We start from the raw sequence: 18,292 nt of genomic DNA, 5'->3' as shown, positions 1-18,292 counted from the left end.
CCCCATCCTCCCTGCCCTCCATCATATCAGCATCTCTAAGTCTCAGAACACTCTGGGGTTCTTGAGTCAAATCAACTTTCTTCTTGGCTATATCCTGTCAGTATGCAGACTTTGGGGTGGGGCTCACTTGGCCATGAAATACTGATTATTACTTGTCCCACTTTCTGTCCTCTAGAATTTTGTTAAAATCTCATATCCTAAAACAGCTCCTCTCTTATTCTCTGTTATTGTTAGGAAGGAGAGGAAACCTATTGTTCCATTTGTCATCTTTAGAAACTTTTTGATGGTTTCAGGAACATTAAAAACAAAAATAATTCGATTAATAAGACATACTTTTAACAGGTTTAAATAAACAATGAGTTAAACCTTCACACCAATGTCAAAGAGATTACACATGACATTCATCCTTTTTATAAACTTAGAAAAATAAGTCTACTTTTGTTTTAATTCACCATTTAAAATTGTTTATACCCCAAATAATCCATGATAAATGACAAATGGCATAAAACATTAAAAATCCCTACCAAGAGAATAATTATGCCATAAAATAACACAGCATTCTTGTCAAAACCTATACAGCACAAACAAATGTCTCAATTTTGGAATGTATGTGGTAAGTGCTACTGAACTTTCTGAAGCACCTGAATGACAGCTGAAGTTTACCCACCATTTGTGACCTTTGTAGTGACCTTAACCTTGATGAGGGTGATGTTCTTGGAGATGGATTGGCCTGAAGCAAATGTAACCCTGGCTGACACAATTTATGACCTCCCAAATTACTAATGAATAGCAATTATTAAGCAAAGAACAAAGGTATAATCAAGAATTTCTGATCACAGCAAAAACACTTGAGTTATTTTCTCTTTTACACTTTTCCTGTAATTTCCAAATTTGCTACATTTGATATATACAGATATAAAATGTACATCTGTTTGTATATAAAACACACATACACATGTACATATGTATTTGGTATGTATTTCTCTTACAAACAAAACAATTATTCTGAAAAATTTACCAGTGGTTATCTCTATGTGACATGCTCATTTTATAAAATTGAAAGTATAAACTTCTCCTGTAAAGAAAAATTACAGAAAGTTTAACTAAATATTCTTCACTCCAGGAAGTGGAACTTAACTCCTCCACCCTAACCCTGCCTTGAGTGTAGCCTGTGTTTGATGACCTGGTTCCACAGAGTTGGGTACTGGTACTGAAAGGGAAGAAATAAAGTAACTTTACAATGGAGAAGCATGGTGGATGCTACTCCAGCCAGGTGACCAAGGAAAGCACCATCAGTGATATGTTATATTGACAGCATGTGACCTGGGTATGAGGTCATGAGAAGGGCACTTTACCTCTGTGGTGGTCCTCCCCAGAGCCCATAACCCCATGAGAAAAATATTACACAAACCCAACTTTAGGGACATTCTACAAAATATTCCTCAAACTGTCAAGGTCATCAAAAACAGGTTAAGCCTAGGAAACTGTCAGAGCCCAGAGGAGGCTAAGGAGATACAATAACTAACACGTAATGTGGTGTCCTGGACGGGATCCTGAAACAGAAGACTGACGTTCGGAAAACTAATGAGTCCTAAATAAAGTGTGTAGTTTAGTTAATTGTAAAGTACGAAGCCTGGTTCCTTAGCTGTGACAAACACGCATAATATTGCTCGATGTTAACAATAAGGGAAACTAGGTGCCAGGAATACAAGAACTGTATGTACTCTCTTTGCAACTTTTCTATAAATCTAAACTTGCTCTAAAATAGAGTATCCTTTCAAAAATTACAAACAACTGCATTAAGATAGATGGAAGGTGAATCATAATCAAAATCTGGGAAGAGAAATTAAAATTTTTTTCCACCATAAAATGGTGCAATTACTCTGTCAATATGGTCCCAGGATATCACAGTTGGATCAACACACTTCAGAGCAAGGGAGGAAGGACTGCCTCTGCCTTTGGGGACAAGATGCATTGAAAGCCTCCGAAACGCACACTTTGACCCCAAACTCCACTTGTAAAATTGTTTCCTAAGTAACTGGTTCAGATAAGGAAAACAATTTGTTCACAAAGATATCCATCACTGCATTATTTATAATGATGAATAATAAGAAACAATCTAAATGGCCAAAAACGGAGGGCTGGAAAATAAATTGTGCAATGCCTATATAATGGGAAGTTACTCAGCAAATAAAAGATATGTTAGGTTTTTGACGGTATCAAAAAATGTTCATCATGTGAGACTGAAAGACACAAAATTTTACCTTCAGCCTGAATCCAATTATGTAGAAATACAGAGAAAATACAGGAAAGAGATATATCTTTTTGTGTCATTGTTATTCCTGAATAGTTGGATAATGGTTATCTTCTTTTTTATATTTTTGCTGAAAATTCTGTATTTCCCACATGGGATACATATTTCTTTTATGGTAAAAAATAAAGTGATCTTCAAAACATTTACTAGTGCTTTTCTTTGTGTGATTAGATGACACATGATTTTTATTTTCCTCTTTGTGCCTTTCTGAATTTTTCAAATCTCTATATTAGCATGTGATACTTTAAAAACCAGAGAGAATGTACAAAATGTTCTATTGTACTCTGTAAATGCAATGGTTTGAGTTCTATTGTACTCTGTAAATGCAATGGTGACATGTTTTATCTAGAAAAAAACTTTAAGGATACTAAGTAATATACACAGAGTGTGGTGTTTTGAGAATGTTTCATTAGGAAGCATGATTTAAATTGAAGTGCTTTTAAAATGCATTGTCTTCCTGATCTCAGTCATCAGTTTGCCCAATTACACTGCCAATTAGAAGTCCACAGGTAAAGGGGGTGAAAGCAGGGGAGAGGGAGGTGGGACTGGAGAGCATGAAGGGGGAGGAAGACAGAGAGAAGAGAGAACGGACAAACACACTGGAAGAGAAGACAAGGGATAAAGAACTACAGAAAAAGTGAGCAAGGAAAGAGTGGGAAGGCTGGAAAGAAGGCAAGAAAAGGAAGAGCAAAAGATGTCCTGCTCTCAAATCTAGGAAGTAGGAAGTTGGAAATTGCATGAAATAAACTCACTAAAAGGCAATAATAATACGGGGTGAGAGAGGTTCTTAATCAGTGGAGAAATCAACAGGATTAGATCAGGCCCCGATGTTGTTTAGCAACGTTTTATAGCCATGAGAAAATGTTCTTGGGGAGGGAACCACTCACACCTGTGCCAGTCAATACACAAGAGCGCCACGTGTAATGAGATGAACAGGTGGTCCCCACATTGTCCAGGTGGATTGTTCTGCTCATTAATATTGTTCCAGGCCTCCCCTTCCACCTCCACTTCTTTCTCAGTCACTCACTTGTTCACTTCATGGCAAAAGAGGGAGAAGTGTAGATCATTTTTGAAAAGCAAATCTCTCAAGCTGGAAGGGTGATTTTGAAGACAACTGCTTGCCACAGGGAAATAATAACACCATTAGCTTGGGCGGCTTTGAGTGATCAAAATCACTATTTCAAAAGTCCTTCTGAACCATCAAGAAATGGAAATTCTTAATAACTATTTCATGAGTGTTGGACCTGCCAAGATACTAGTTTTCAATCATACTGAAATGATGCAGTAGAATGGTGTCCCCGTCCTAATTCCCAGAAACTGACTATGTAAATTGCATGGCAAAGGGGAATTAAGATTGCAGATAAAATTAAGGCTGCTAATCAACTGACCTTGAGTTTGGGAAATTAGCCTGGATTATCTAGGTGCACCTGGTGTAGTCTGAAGGATTACTATAAATGGAAAAGAGAGGTAGGACTGGAGACAGCGGTGTGAAAAGACTTGGCCCAGTGTTGCTGGCTTTGAAGATGGAGAAATGGAGCTATAAGTCATAGAATGCAACTGATCTTTAAGCTGGAAAAATCAAGGAACTGGTTTACCCTTAAGTCTCCAGAAGGAACACAGCCCTGTCAACACCTTGATTTTGGCTTACTGAGACCCATTTCAAACTACTGACCTCCAGAGCTGTAAGATAAGAAATCTGTGTTGCTTCAGACCACACAGCTTGCGGGAATCTGTCAAAGCAGCAACAGGAAACAAATACAATATGGTTACAAACATCAGGTGCAAAAGGGAAGACTGCAAGCAGGAATTGGGAGGTGAGCCCTAAATAAAAGATTGCCTGAACTTCAAAAGCTAGTATCAAGCTCTGGGATTGATGGAAAGGGCTAACTAACCTTGCTCCCTGGAAATTTTAGCTACTCGGTCCAGACTAAAGCATTTGAAAGAACTTAAAATGAAGCCAGTGTATTCACCTTAAATCAATTACAGTGATGTGAGTCATGTCAGCCCCAAGAGCTTTTGTCAAATCAGCACTATGAAAATGTTAAGATTGTTAACATTGAAAACACAATTCTCTTTCTACTAGGAACTAAAAATGAGAAACAGGATTGAGATATTTAGTTGCCTTTCTAGAAATCTAGAGGTGGAATGCAAAGGGTGGAAAGGAATGACTTAAAAGAAACTGGTCCACCATTAGGAGACACAGTCTTCCCCTGGTGTGTGATCTTTTGCAGTCACGGAATTTCTTGGATCTCAGGTTTTGTAGATGAAAAATGAAAACTGTCATACTGCCTTCTTCCCATGAGTATAGTGAAAGGCAAATGGAACTATGTATTTGAGATCTGCAAGTAATACATACATTTATCCCTCTGTCATTTTCAGCTGAATAATCACAATCATTTGTTTTGCTACAAATCACAATTATGCTTTAGTAATAGTTTTCTTTCCAATAAACTCATGCCTGGGGGTGATGGGTGGGTGCTTTTTATATAGTGTGACGGTCCATCTGACAAAGTCTCATCTGTGGAAAGCATGAGCTCATGGTTTTAAACATGTCTTCATTCCAAAGGTTCCAAAAAGACCTTCCCAGAAAGTCTGTTAACCTCAAGGGCATTAAGAAGGAAGTGGCCTTTATGCACTGGGTCCTGGTTGTTTCCAACTATAAATTGAGTACAGGAAAATCTGAAGTCTGTGGGGAGCAAGAGAGCCCATTCAGATCAAGTTTTAAGCTTCCTGGAGCCTACTGGGAAATTGCAGGAACTCTGCTGGATCCTTTCTCACTAATTTTAATTTGTAACTTGTACACTGGGAGAAGGAGGAGTTTTCAGCTGCCTGTAATTCAGCTTCTCCCAGGACATATTAGGAACTCTAAGTAAGTCCAGTTGCCGTTGATTGATTACATGTCCACAGCTTTTCTGGGGTTTTGTGGCAATATAAGAATATTTTGTTGCTGGTAGATGTAATGTGTGTCCAGATTCTTGTACCATCCTAGAAAGAATTCGACTCGGAGGTCAAGGAAGTAAAGTGAGGATTCATTAAGGGATAGACAGTACACTCACAAAGGGAGGGTGGGCAGGCTCAGGTGAGTGGCTGCCCTGACTTTCTTTGGCAAGTTGGGTGTAAAAATGAATGGGTGGAATATGTATTGGGGAGAGAAGGGTTTGGGGTCATATTTCCTAATTTTCATCCCAACTCCACCTTCCCGAAGGGAGGAGGATTTTTGTCCTTATTCAGTCTGGATCAGAAATGTCATGGAATTGGTGCATGATGGGTACTTTAAATCTGCAAGGCTAATTTTATTGTAATGAGGGCATAATGAGCAAAAGGTTACATTCAGACACTGGAGATTCCTGCCCTTTCCCACCTTTCTTTGTTGGCCTCCAGGTGGCTTGTCACCCCAAAATGTGTGACCACTTATAAGCCCAGAGGTTCCTGCTTTTCTCTCTCTGCCCAGGGACCCCTGGTGCTTACATGATGTATGGTTTCCTGCATTTGGCCTGTGTCCCTCCTTTTTGCCCAATTCCTGCCATTTGGGCTGCCTCCCCCTTTCTCTGCTCATATCTAGCTATCTGCTTGCTCTAACAGTTTTATAAAGTATTTTTAAAACCTATCTGAAATATACATTCCAAAAAATAAAAGGGTCTAAGCAAATAGTCAGTTGTGCATTGGGCCCAGGGAGCATGATTGAAATAATGTTATTTCAGGGTCCCTGCCCTCAGATTGTGCCCTTCTGCCCCTTCTCCAGACATATGTATACTTCTGATGCCATCTTCTAGAAAGTCCTTCCCTGACCATGCAAACAAAAGCACAGCTCTCACCTGAGCACGCCCCATCTGCCTTACCTCCTTTATTTTTCTTTAGAGCAATTATTACATACTATATATAGACATGTATTTACCAGTTTAATCTTGTCCAATGTCACTTTCCACACTAGAATTCATTTGGAAGGAATAAGTTATCTATTTTGTTCAACTCTATATCTTCATTGCTTGGAATACAGCCCAACACACGGTAGGTGTTCAACAAGTATCTGTTCAGTGATGAATGTTGAGTAATTGATACCTAAAATCCGTAATTAGATCTTTATTCCTTTGGCTAAAGGTAAATAAGGAATCTGTTTCCTGAAAAATAATTAAAATGACTTTGGAATAAGTATCTTAGTAAGTTTTTCAATCTGTATGAATGAGTGGGTCTCCATTCCCTTTCTGGGAACAGATGTTGATAAACAGAAAAAAATGAAGTCAGAGCCTCAATGACCAAGTGGAGAGGCATTCACCAAGACATTAATAGTCCCATTCCAATGATATTATTTCTCTTTCTTATTTTCTTGTCTATTCTAAATCTCCTAAAGTGATTAGTTTTTATCATTACAATTTTTAACTAAAAAAGAAGTATCCATCCAACAAAAATAGCTACAAAAGGGGCTTCTGGTTTCTGATTCTGCATATAAAGAGCTTAAAAGTCACCACTCCATCCTAACACATAAAAAGCTGAACAGAATGAAAAAATGAACAACTCTTCTTGGATCCACAAGAGAAGGGAGGACAGAGAGCAAACCACTGCCCCCAAGACAGAAGAGACAGACAAACACAGGAAGGAGCAGCTTACAAGAACAGAGGCTCACAAGTGGAATCCACCTTGGGAACCAGTGCCCAGGCAGAAAAGCCTGAGCTGTAATCGATGAATTGCTGGAGGGCTCCGCGTGGACAACTCTAAGAGTTAATTCCAGGGGGACCTAACTATAAGAGGCCTCTGCAATATTGTGAGATTTACATCCAGGAGCTCAACCAAATTCCCACGGTAAAAATCAGAGAAAAAATCCCCTAGTGCTTCCATCAGGGGGAGGGCGAAAGGAACCATTTGGAAATATGCCAGAGTACTCTGTTCTTAACAAGACCTGCCATCAGGGGGATGGTAAACCAGAGCCCAACCTGCTAGGCACTATCAGAGCCTAACTGACCTTACGGAAGGGAAATGCCCAACTCTTAACAGCTCTAGACTTCCACGTGGCAGAAAAGGAGTACTCAGCTCCAGCCCTGTCTTGTCATTCTGTCCCACCGAAGTGGGGAAAAATATCTGTGAAGTTTCCAATCCTAGAATAGGCTCACTGAAACCCTGAGGCCTGAGTGTTGGACCGCAGAACACTTCCCCTTCTCTGACAACTCACCACCGGATTACTAAAGGCCTACTCATTGCAGCTCCTTTCACTCAGTACATCATGTCCACCTATCAGGAAAAAGTTACCTCCCAAAATAAAACTACATGAGGAGATGGATCTGTTAATTAATTTGACTATAGTAATCATTTCACTATGTACATCAAGACATCATGTTGTACACCTTAAACATACACAATTTTTATTTTTTAAAATTACAATGCATACCAAAAGGCAAAAAACACCATTTAAAGAGACAGAGCAAGCATCAGAACCAGACATGGCAGAGATGTTGGAATTATCAGACCAGGGATTTTAAACAGCCATGATTAATATGCTAAAAGTTGTAACAGATAAAGAAGACAGTATGCAAAAACAGATGGACAATGTAAGCAGAGAGATGGAAATTTTAAAGAATCAAAAAACAATACTAAATATCAAAAACACTTAACAGAATTAAAGAACGACTTTGATGGGCTTATAGTAGTAGATTGGACATCGCTGAGGAAAAAAATCTCTTGAGCTTGAGGATGTATCAATAGAAACATCTAAAGCTGAAAATCAAAGAGAACAAAGACTGAAAAAGGACTCAGAATATCCGAGAACTCTTGGGACAACTCTAAGATGTCTAACATAATGGGAATAGCAGAAGGGGAAGGGGAAAAAAAGGAAAGGGAACAGAAGAAATATTTAAAACAGTAATGACTGAGAATTTCCCCCAGTTAATATCAGACACCAAACCACAGATCCAGGAAGCTCAGAGAATATGTAGGATAAATGCCCTCCAAAACCCACTACATCTTGGCTTATTAAAAAATACCTGATAAACACTATTCACAAAAAAAAAACCTATAGCTAACATCATACTTAATGGTGAGAAATTTTAAGCTTTCTCACTGAGATTACATATAAGGCAAGTATTTCCTTTCACCACCACTTTTCAACATCTTACTGGAAGGTCTAGCTAATGCAAAAAAAAGAAAGAAAGAAAGAAAAGGTATACAGATTGAGAGAGAGGAAATAAAACTGTATTGGTTTGCAAATGATAGAATTATCTATGTAAAAATTCTTAAAGAATAAAAGAAAAAGGCCTCTTGGAATTAATATGATTATAGCAAGACTGTAGGAAACAATTAATATACAAAAGTCAATCATTTTCTTATAGACTGGCAATGAACAAATAGAATTGGAAATTAAAAACACAATACCATTTACATTAGCACCCTCAAAATGAAATACTTAGGTATAAATCTAACAAAATACACACAAAATCTATATGAAGAAAACTACAAAATCTTGATGAACAAAATCCAAGAAGAAACAGAGAGATATTCAACGTTCATAGATAGGAAGACTCAACATTGTCAAGATATCTGTTCTTCCCATCTTGATCCATAGATTCAATGCAATCTCAATTAAAATCTCAGCAAGTCCTTTTTGTGGATATCAACAAATTGATTCTAAAGTTTATACAGAGAGGCAGAAGACCCAGAATAGCCAAAAAATATTGAAGGAGAAGAACAGAGTTGGAGGACTGACACTACCCAACTTTATGATTTCCTATAAAACTACAGTAATCAAGATGGTACAGTACTGGCAAAAGAACAGACAAATTGGTTGATGGAACAAAATATAGAACCCAATAATCTACCCACATTAAGATAATCAAACGATCTTTGACAAAGGAGCAAAGGTAATCTTTTCAACAAGTGGTGCTGCTGGACTCAGACTTCACACTCTTCACAAAAATTGACTCAAAATGGATCATAGACATAAATGTAAAATGTAAAACTATAAAACTTCTAGGAAATAACATAGGAGAAAACTTAAATGACCTTGGGTATGGAAATGACTTTTTAGGTACAACACAAAGGCATGATCCAAGAAATAACTGATAACCTGGTCTTCAATAAAACTAAAAACTATGCTTTGGAGAAAAACGATGTCAAGAAAATAAGAAAACAAGCCACAGGCTGGGAGAAAACATTGCAAAAGACATATCTAATATAGGGTTGTTATCAAAAATAAATAAAGAACTCTTAAAACTCAACAATAAAAAATCTGATTAAAAAATGGGTCAAAGACCTTAGCAGACACATCATCAAAGAAGATAAACAGATGTCAAATAAGCACATGAAAAGATGTTTCTCATCACATGTCACTATGGAAATGCAAATTAAAACAACAATGATATGCCACAACACACCTATTAGAATGGCCAAAATCTGGAACACTAACATCAAATGCTGATGAGAATGTGGAGCAACAGAAATTCATTCATTGCTGGTGGGAATGGAAAATCGTAGAGTCACTTTGGAAGACCGTTAGGTGGCTTCTTACAATACTAGACATACTTTTACCATGCAATCCAGCAATCACACACTTTGGGTTTTTTCACTCAAAGGGGTTGAGGATTTATGTTTGCACAAAAGCCTGCACTTAGATATTTATAGCAACCTTATTCATAATTGCCAAAGCTTGTAAATAACCAAGATGTACTTCAGTAGGTGAATGGATAGATGAATTGTGGTCCATCCACACAATGGAATATTACTCAGCCCCCAAAAATGAGCTATCAATCTATGAAAAGACACGGACTAAACTTAAATGCATATTACTAAGTGAAAAAAAAAAACAACCAGAAAAGGCTACATACTCTACAATTCCAACTATATGACATTCTGGAAAAGGTAAAACTATGGAGACAATAATAAAATCAGTGGTTTCCAGAGATGTTGGGGGTCAGTAGGGGGAAGGGGTAGGGGGAAGGTTAAATAGATGGAGCACAGAGGATTTTTAGGGCAGTGAAAATACTCTGTATCATAATATAATGATGGACACATGTACATGTCATTATACGTTTGTCCAAATTCATGGAATGTGTAACACCAATAATGAACCCTAAGGTGAAAACTATGGACTTTGGGTGACTGTGATGTGTCAATATAAGTTCATCAATTGTAACAAATGTACCACTCTGGCAGGGGGTATGCTGATAATAGGGTAGGCTATGCATATGTGGGGAGCAGGGGGTAGATGGGAAATCTCTGTACCTTTCTCTTAATTTTGTGAACCTAATACTGCTCTTTAAAAATGAAACTGTAAAAAAAAAAAGTACAGCATCTGTTAGGTATAAATCTTCAGTTCTGCAAGATGAAAAGAGTTCTGTAATGGATGCATTCCACCCACACTATGGATGTACTTAATGTCACAGAACTGTACATGTAAAAATAGTTAAGACAGTAAATTTTGTATTATGTGTATTTTCCACAATATTTTTTGTTACCACAATATTTTAAAGAACTGCAAAATAGAGAAACAAAATATCCATGGTCCTTAAAATGATAACACTGTCAAGTAAAATTATGTTGCAGAATAGATATCCTTTGTCATTCCTTTCAATAGCAAATTCTATGTGGTTTTAATTCTAGACTCTGAGCAGCCATCTCCTTGCACAAGAGCTACTACCATAATCTATCTAGAACAGAGATGCCAAAACCTGGTCTACACGTTGCCACCTGCCTCACCTACATGGTCCTGTATAGTGTTTATGGCAAACACTGATGCTCGTTCTTGGCACACTATCCATACCTTCTACTTACCTTACAGACCCTCTCACCGGCACTCCAGGCATCCTCTACCAATTAATCAAACTTGACAATGTGAGATGAAATTTATTCACCATTGTGATCTAGAGATAACCCCTAAGGTGTTCTATTAACTTGTCTGGAAAACATTACAGCAGGTCAGAAGACTGAGCAAAACTAAATGGCAGAATTCTTTTTAATATTCTAAGAAAGAAATGGAGACAGTTCCCATATGTGCTTGTATGCATGCATAATGAAGTATACTCATATGAATGAAAAATGAGATCCCTCTCTTCCAGGGTTCTCGGAAAGGAGCCGCTAGGCTGTGTTTCAACCCTTCGCATAAGAGAATTCTGTCTTAAAGACAGGGCTGCACTACTCTTAAGAACTGAGCTAGCATTGGATATGTTTCCACTGACTTTGATTTATTTTGTGCACCTACAATTTGAAGTGCGTTAATATAAACCCCACCACATGTGATACATATATGAATAAGGCTGGTATTTTGCCTTCCAGGTCACAGAGATGAATAACTCTAATACAAAGTGGGCAGTGAGAAGGAACAGATCCCATGCTGTGGAGGTACTAATGAGAAAGCAATTGATTCCATCTGGGAAGGTTTCATAAAGGAGGTGTCTGTGATCCGGGGCTTGGAGAGTGAGTAGTACTTCACAGTTTGGAAACAGAATCTTTCAGGCAGCTGAAAAGACTTTGTACAAAGCCCAGATATGGAAGGTTGCAGGCATAGCAGGGATTCCAGAACACATAAGCTGTTCTTTTTTTTTTTTTATGGAAGTATAGTCGGTTTACAATGCTGTGTTAATTTCTAGTGTACAGCATGGTGATTCAGATATATATATAGATATATCGATATAGATACTACTTTTCATTATAGGCTATTTAAAGATATTGAATATAGCTCCCTGTGCTATACAGTAAGACCTTGTTGTTACATATAAGCTGTTCTTGATTGAATCTTCTGTTCCAATTCTTTGCCCTTTTAAGAACAGTTTTTGCCACTTACCTTTTTGTCCAGTGACATTTCAGGCTCTACAGCTTGCCCATTTTGAATTTAGGCTCAATGCAGTCATTCTTTGGCAAACTCTCCAACAATCAGTCTACTGAACACTAAGAAAGGTCATGTTCTTGATATTTGGATTGGAGCTTGGTAGACAGCAGAGAAGTTTCCACAGCTTTAAGAATCATGCTCCCTTTAGTTTTCATTCTTCTCCTTCAGGGAGTTTGAAGTGAGAATAGGCTGCTGATGGGTGAACCACGATCTTTACAAAAGGAAAGCCTGCTGCCAAGCAGTTCACAGCCTGGCGTGTGCTCTAGACGTACACATGTGTCATCTACAGAGCCTCCTCCACGGCTTGTCAGAGCTCCACCACTGTGGCCATCAGGATGATAAACTAGGGTCTATTTTTCCATGTGAATTCTCAGTAACTGAACTGAGAATTATCTGACCCCTAGTAGTAGCATGGACCTATTAAACACATAAAACTGAGAAGAAGACAGACCAAAAGTACCCCTTTTCTTTGTCTACCCTATACCTTGTATCCTGTTTAACCCCAAGCAGGTCTTGACAATGCTGAGTGCTTTCTTTCCAGAAGTTAGTGCAGCACTACACACACTGAGCTACTGGGGGAAAAAAAATGGCTTTTTTAGGATGTTGATGATGATTGATTGTTTTGAAGATGCACATATAACCTTCAACCCTTTCTGCTGAAGGGAAAAAATAGGGTTGAGTGGTCCCTTCACCAAGAGAAACATTATTAAGAAGCAGCTGACCATCAAACGTTGCTCTAGGAAAGCAGCTGGCTGGGCTTCGTCTGAATCCAGTATTGGATTTCAGTTTACCTTCACACTAACCTTGTCTGAGATCATCAGTTTCATCTACCCAATCAAGAAGTATTTATTAGGTGTTTCCCATGCACCAGCTTCTCCTTAAGATCCCTGAGCATGTAACACTGAACAAATGAGACATTCCTGCCCTTGTGAAGTTCAAAGTCTAATGAAGAACACAGAGAATGAAATAAGCAACATTTGAGTCACTTTTTACATTTGATGAGAGTCCAGACTCTATGAAGTTGGAATTAACTTGTTGAAGATTGAAAAATTGAAAAAGATTAACTAAACTTTCATATATTTGAAAATTATGTTTTCAACTTTTTGAAAATGACACTGTGACAGTCAAAATCACCTAGGGGAGGGAAGGCAAAGTTACAGGACACAAGATCAATACAGAAAAATTAATTGTGCTTCTATACTAGAAACAGACAATACAAAAATGAAACAAAGAAAACAAGTCTATATCCAGTATCATCAAAAAGAATCAAATAATTACAAATCAATTTTTAAATAGATGTGCAAGAATTATACCCTGAAACCTGTAAAATATCACTACATCACTGAGATAAATTAAAAATTTCTAAATAGTTGGAAAACATACAATGCTCAAGGACTGAAGATATAGTTCGGGGACACTTCCCAAATTTATCTACAGATTCAACACAATCCCTATCAAAACTTCAGGTGACTTTTTTTTTCTTAGAAATTATTGAGATTATCCTAAAATTTATATTACAATGAAAACTACCTACCATAGCCAAAATAACTTTCACAAAAAAGAACCGAGTTGGAAATTCACTACCTAATTTCAAAACTTACTGTAAATCTACAGTAACCAAGATAGTGTGTGGTACTGGTATAGGGAGAGATGTCCAGATCAACAGAAGGGAACAGAGAGTTCAGAAATCAACCCTTACTCTTAGGTCAATTAATTTTTAATGAAGTTGCCAAACAATTTAATTGGGACAGGAGAGAGAAAATGGGAAAGGAACTGGAGGTGAGACAACTGGACCCACGTGGAAAGAATGAAGGTGGACACCTACCTCACACTATGTATCGAACTAAACTCATCATGGATCAGAGACCTAAACATAAGAGCTAAAACGATGAAAACTGTGAGGAGAAAATCACGTGACCTTGGATAAGGCAAAAGCACAGCTCAGGAGAGAAAACAACTGATAAACTGAACTTCACCAAAATTAAACTTTTTATCTTCAAAAGATATCCTTTAGAAAATGCAAAAGCATGACACACACAGGGAGAAAATGTGTGCAAAACATGTATCTGATAAAGGGCTTGTATTTGGAGGGGAGGGTGTAGCTGAGAGGTAGAGTGGGAGCTCAGCATGCCCGAGGTCCTGAGTTCAATTCCCAGTACTCTATTAAAATAAGTAAATAAATAGGCCTAATTACCTCCCCCCCAAACAAAATAAAATGAAATGAAAAATAAATAAAATTAAATTTAAAAGACTTGTACTTAATGTGCATATGTATGTGTATAATACACATACATATATATACACATATATACACATACTATATATATATATTCTTACAACACAACTCAATAAGAAGACATTCTTACGACTCAATAAGAAGACAAACCAATTACAAAATGGGCAAAAGATCTGAACAGACATTTCAACAAAGATAGGAGTTCCTACTAAGTTCATGAAAAATGTTCAGTATCATTAATTATTAGGGAAATGCAAATTAAAACCATAATTATACACCACTACCTACCCATTTGAATGCTTACAATCTATCTAAAGGATCGGCAATGCCAAGTGTTGGCTAGGACCTGGAGAAACCAAAACCCTCATATATTGCTAGTGAAAATGTAAAATGGTGCAATTATCTTGGAAAACAGTTGGCCGTTTCTTGAAAGATTAAACATATACTTTTCACACAGCCAAGCAATTCCACCCCTAGGTATGTACTCAAGAGAAATGAAAGCATATAGTCACACAAGGATTTGTATGCAAATATTTATAACAGAATTATTCACAAGAGCTCAAAACTGGAATAATTCAAAAGTCCATCAGCGGGTGAACAGATAAACCCACTATGGCACATCAATACAAAGAAATACTGTTCAGCAATAGAAAGAAAGAACTACTCATAAATGCAACATGGATGAACCTCAAAAATATTATGCTAAATTAAAAAAGCCAGACACAAAAGACTACATCTTATATGATTTCACCATTTCTTTAAACTGTAAATCTCTTAGAGAAGAGAACAGTGTACATGCCTGGGGCTTGGATGGGAATGCGAATTGACTGCAAATAGGCATGAGTGAACTTTTGCAGGGGCAGGTGGTGATAGACATATTCTAAAAATGTATTGTGGTGATTCCACAACTGCATGAATTTACTATAAATCTTTGAACTGTACACTTAACAGTGGGTGAGCTTTATGGCATGTATATGATACTTATAAAGCTATTTCCTAAAAAATTAATTTCCTTTTTTTGGGTTAGTTGTTCTCCAAAGAGGGTGGATGGGGATGAGAGGTGGGGACAGAGAGGAAGACAGGAGGCAGCATATTAGAATTATGTAAGAAGTTTCTTTTTAACACACATATATTTGTTCCTCCATACACTGTAACACCAGAAATCTAAGATTATCATCACTCACTATGGGGAGGCTAAATACAGTTTGAAAAGACTCCCCTAGATGACTCTGATATGCATTACCCACATATATATATATATATACCCCTGAGAATCTCCTCTCCATCAGACTGGGTCCCAGGAGTCTATATTTTCAACTAGCAGAACAGGTGATTTTTGTGATCAGACAAGTTTAAGAAATTCTGCCCACATTCTACAATGCTGGGAACCTTCAGCATGGTGGCAGGGCACAGCGGCATGAATATTACTCTGGGAAGACCTGTTCTCTGGCCCTCTTTTAATCACATTTACCCAGTCCACCTCCCGTGCCACCAGGGACAGCAAATACCTACCTAATTTTAATGAATTAAACCAATAATGAAAACTCCCAACTCTCGCACCTTTGGTGGGGATTCCGGTCCAGTGAACGGAATCCCTCTGAGCTCTGAGCTCAGTACCCAAAGGGCCAACCATTTTGTTACGATTATGACCTAATCATATTCATGACACCTTCTAGCTCTGAGAGCATCTGCTACATTTGTGCCTAATTGTAGTCCTCTATGGTTGAAAGTGCTCTGCGTCTTACCAATTTAGTGATTATGAGACCATGAGACCATACTTCCACTTTAAAAAAGTAATGTCTTTAACTCTGAAGCATTTGATCTTTCCTTACTCAGTAGAAGTTTCCCTTTCCTGGAAGAATGTAGGAAACATAAGAAAATATGTAGCCCTTGCAGTCACCTCCTACTGCTTTATTTTCCTGATTCTCAAGTTAGCCAAAAAAAAAAAAAATCAGGCTGCTAGAGATGAAGGCTAAAGGTTCTTACTGTTTTCAGAAAAAGGAGAGCTCTGTAGGAGAGAGAACATGGGGACTTCAACAAAATTAAAGTGCTGCCCATCAAAGGGTCACTGCCAGCTCTATGCCTGTCAACAAGGTTCCCATCTAGCAACCTGCCTGCAGTCCCTACCACTGTTCAGCCTTGTGGACAAACCCTTAAGCGTTCCCATGAAGGCTGCTTCATGATGAGAACATACTTTTTAAGAGAAGAAAGTAACTGTGGCATTTTAATTACCACATATGTAAGGGTGCTTTGGTGGTGACATGAGTCATCAGGACCAGGAATTGAATGGTGGCAAGTCAACAGGACCCCCCGGTTGTGGCCCACCCTTAGCAAGGCCTGTTTTCTGGTTTCCACATCAGCTGCCCACAACCAGCCCTCCCAGTGTCCTGGTCCCTGGGGGGCCCTCAGGCAGAACCACTTCCAGGAATCATTACTACATCACTTTGTGGGGATACGGAAGAGTCTCCATGTAGAAAAGAGAGATCATTCTTTTCAACATTTTACAAAGACACTGGGAAGTAGGATAGGAAATAGAGCTGTTTTCTTCTGACTCTTTTTTTTCTGACATTAAAACTTTTATTCTAACTGTATTCCATAAGTTCACAAAGTTAGACACATGGGAAATATAAAAAGATCCAATCTAACTTTAAGAGATGAAAACAACAGTGTCTGAAAGGAAATGTACTGCAAGGGGTTAACAGCGAGTGGTTAGAAAATGCAGAAGAAAAAATGTTGATAGAAATTTATTGGTCTTCTGACTCTATCACGTGAATTAAACACTTACTGAGCGCCTACCATGTCTGAGGGTGTGCTCCCGCGTGAGACCACCGAAGACAAACAGAACCCGGGCCCTGCCACCACGGAGCTCCCAGCCCCACTCAACGGGAGGGAACAGGCGACTCTTAGTCACCCTGAATCAAGATGATCTCATAAGGATGCCAATTAATTCCAGAGCAGATGGGCACCCCATCCCTGCCTTCATCATCAGCTAACGGCTGTGAAGCGTGCCCAGGCCCTCACGCTGCAGTCTGTTCTGGGACACAGACACCTGCCCACGGATGGCTCCTTCTGAACAGCCAGCAGTGGTTCCTGTCACTTAACTGAACTTGGAAGAATGTACCGCCTCCAATTAAAGCAAACCAGCAACTTCAGGAGGGGCCTGGATATCCCTTTCTCTCTCTCTCTTTCATATACATACGTCCAATAAAAAAAGGTGATCAATGCATCATATCCAGTGACCCCTGGGCTGGTATGAAAATATACCAAGAAGGAAGGAAGAGGGTGGGAGAGAGGAGATGGTAGGGGGAGGGAGGAGAGGGGAGGAAGGAAAAGCAAGACTGCTAAAATATACTCGGTGGAGGTACACAGAAGAAACAAATGTTGTCTTTTTCTCCATAGTTCCATGGGATTTCACTTCCAGGGAGTCCAGCCGAGCTGATGGGGAAAGGAATGGGGCATGATTAGGAGAAAACCTGGAAGTAGGTGCACCAGGCAACAATTCTGAATTTCTCCAGTTGTTAGAGGATCCTTGGATTACAGCCTTAGAGAGAGGGGGGCTATTTAAGAGAGGGAGGTGACACTCACCATAAGCAAACCTATTCCACGGAAACCCCACTTAACATTTGCAGAACCTACAGGGTTTCCAAAGCCCAGCCACACACATTCTCCTTTGTTTCCCCAGCAATACTGACAGAAGGGCAGGCAGGCATCACCACCCTTTTTGTACAGAGGCAGCAACTGCGCTTCCTCCAGGTCCCCTGCCTGTTCCCGCAGCACTCTGCAGGAGGTCGCTCACTCCCAGGAGCCTAGAGACTCCATTCTCTCAGAGGGAAGCCCCAGCTCACCAAAAATGTGACTCAGGGCACAGAAATCTGACTCATGCAGACGCACACACTCGGGACGTGCAGATCCTATAAACCAAGCGTGGTTTTGC

At 38.8% G+C, this 18,292-nt stretch overlaps 1 protein-coding gene across 1 annotated transcript in view; it reads right to left on the bottom strand.

Annotated features, from left to right (window-relative positions):
* The window catches only part of ADAMTS12 (ADAM metallopeptidase with thrombospondin type 1 motif 12), a 288,416-nt gene that overhangs the window by 193,785 nt on the left and 76,339 nt on the right, over positions 1-18,292 (bottom strand). The window lies entirely within an intron of this gene.

Source organism: Vicugna pacos, chromosome 3 (assembly GCF_048564905.1).
Source record: "Vicugna pacos chromosome 3, VicPac4, whole genome shotgun sequence".
Lineage (NCBI taxonomy): Eukaryota > Metazoa > Chordata > Mammalia > Artiodactyla > Camelidae > Vicugna > Vicugna pacos.
This window is presented reverse-complemented; position numbering and strand designations above follow the sequence as displayed.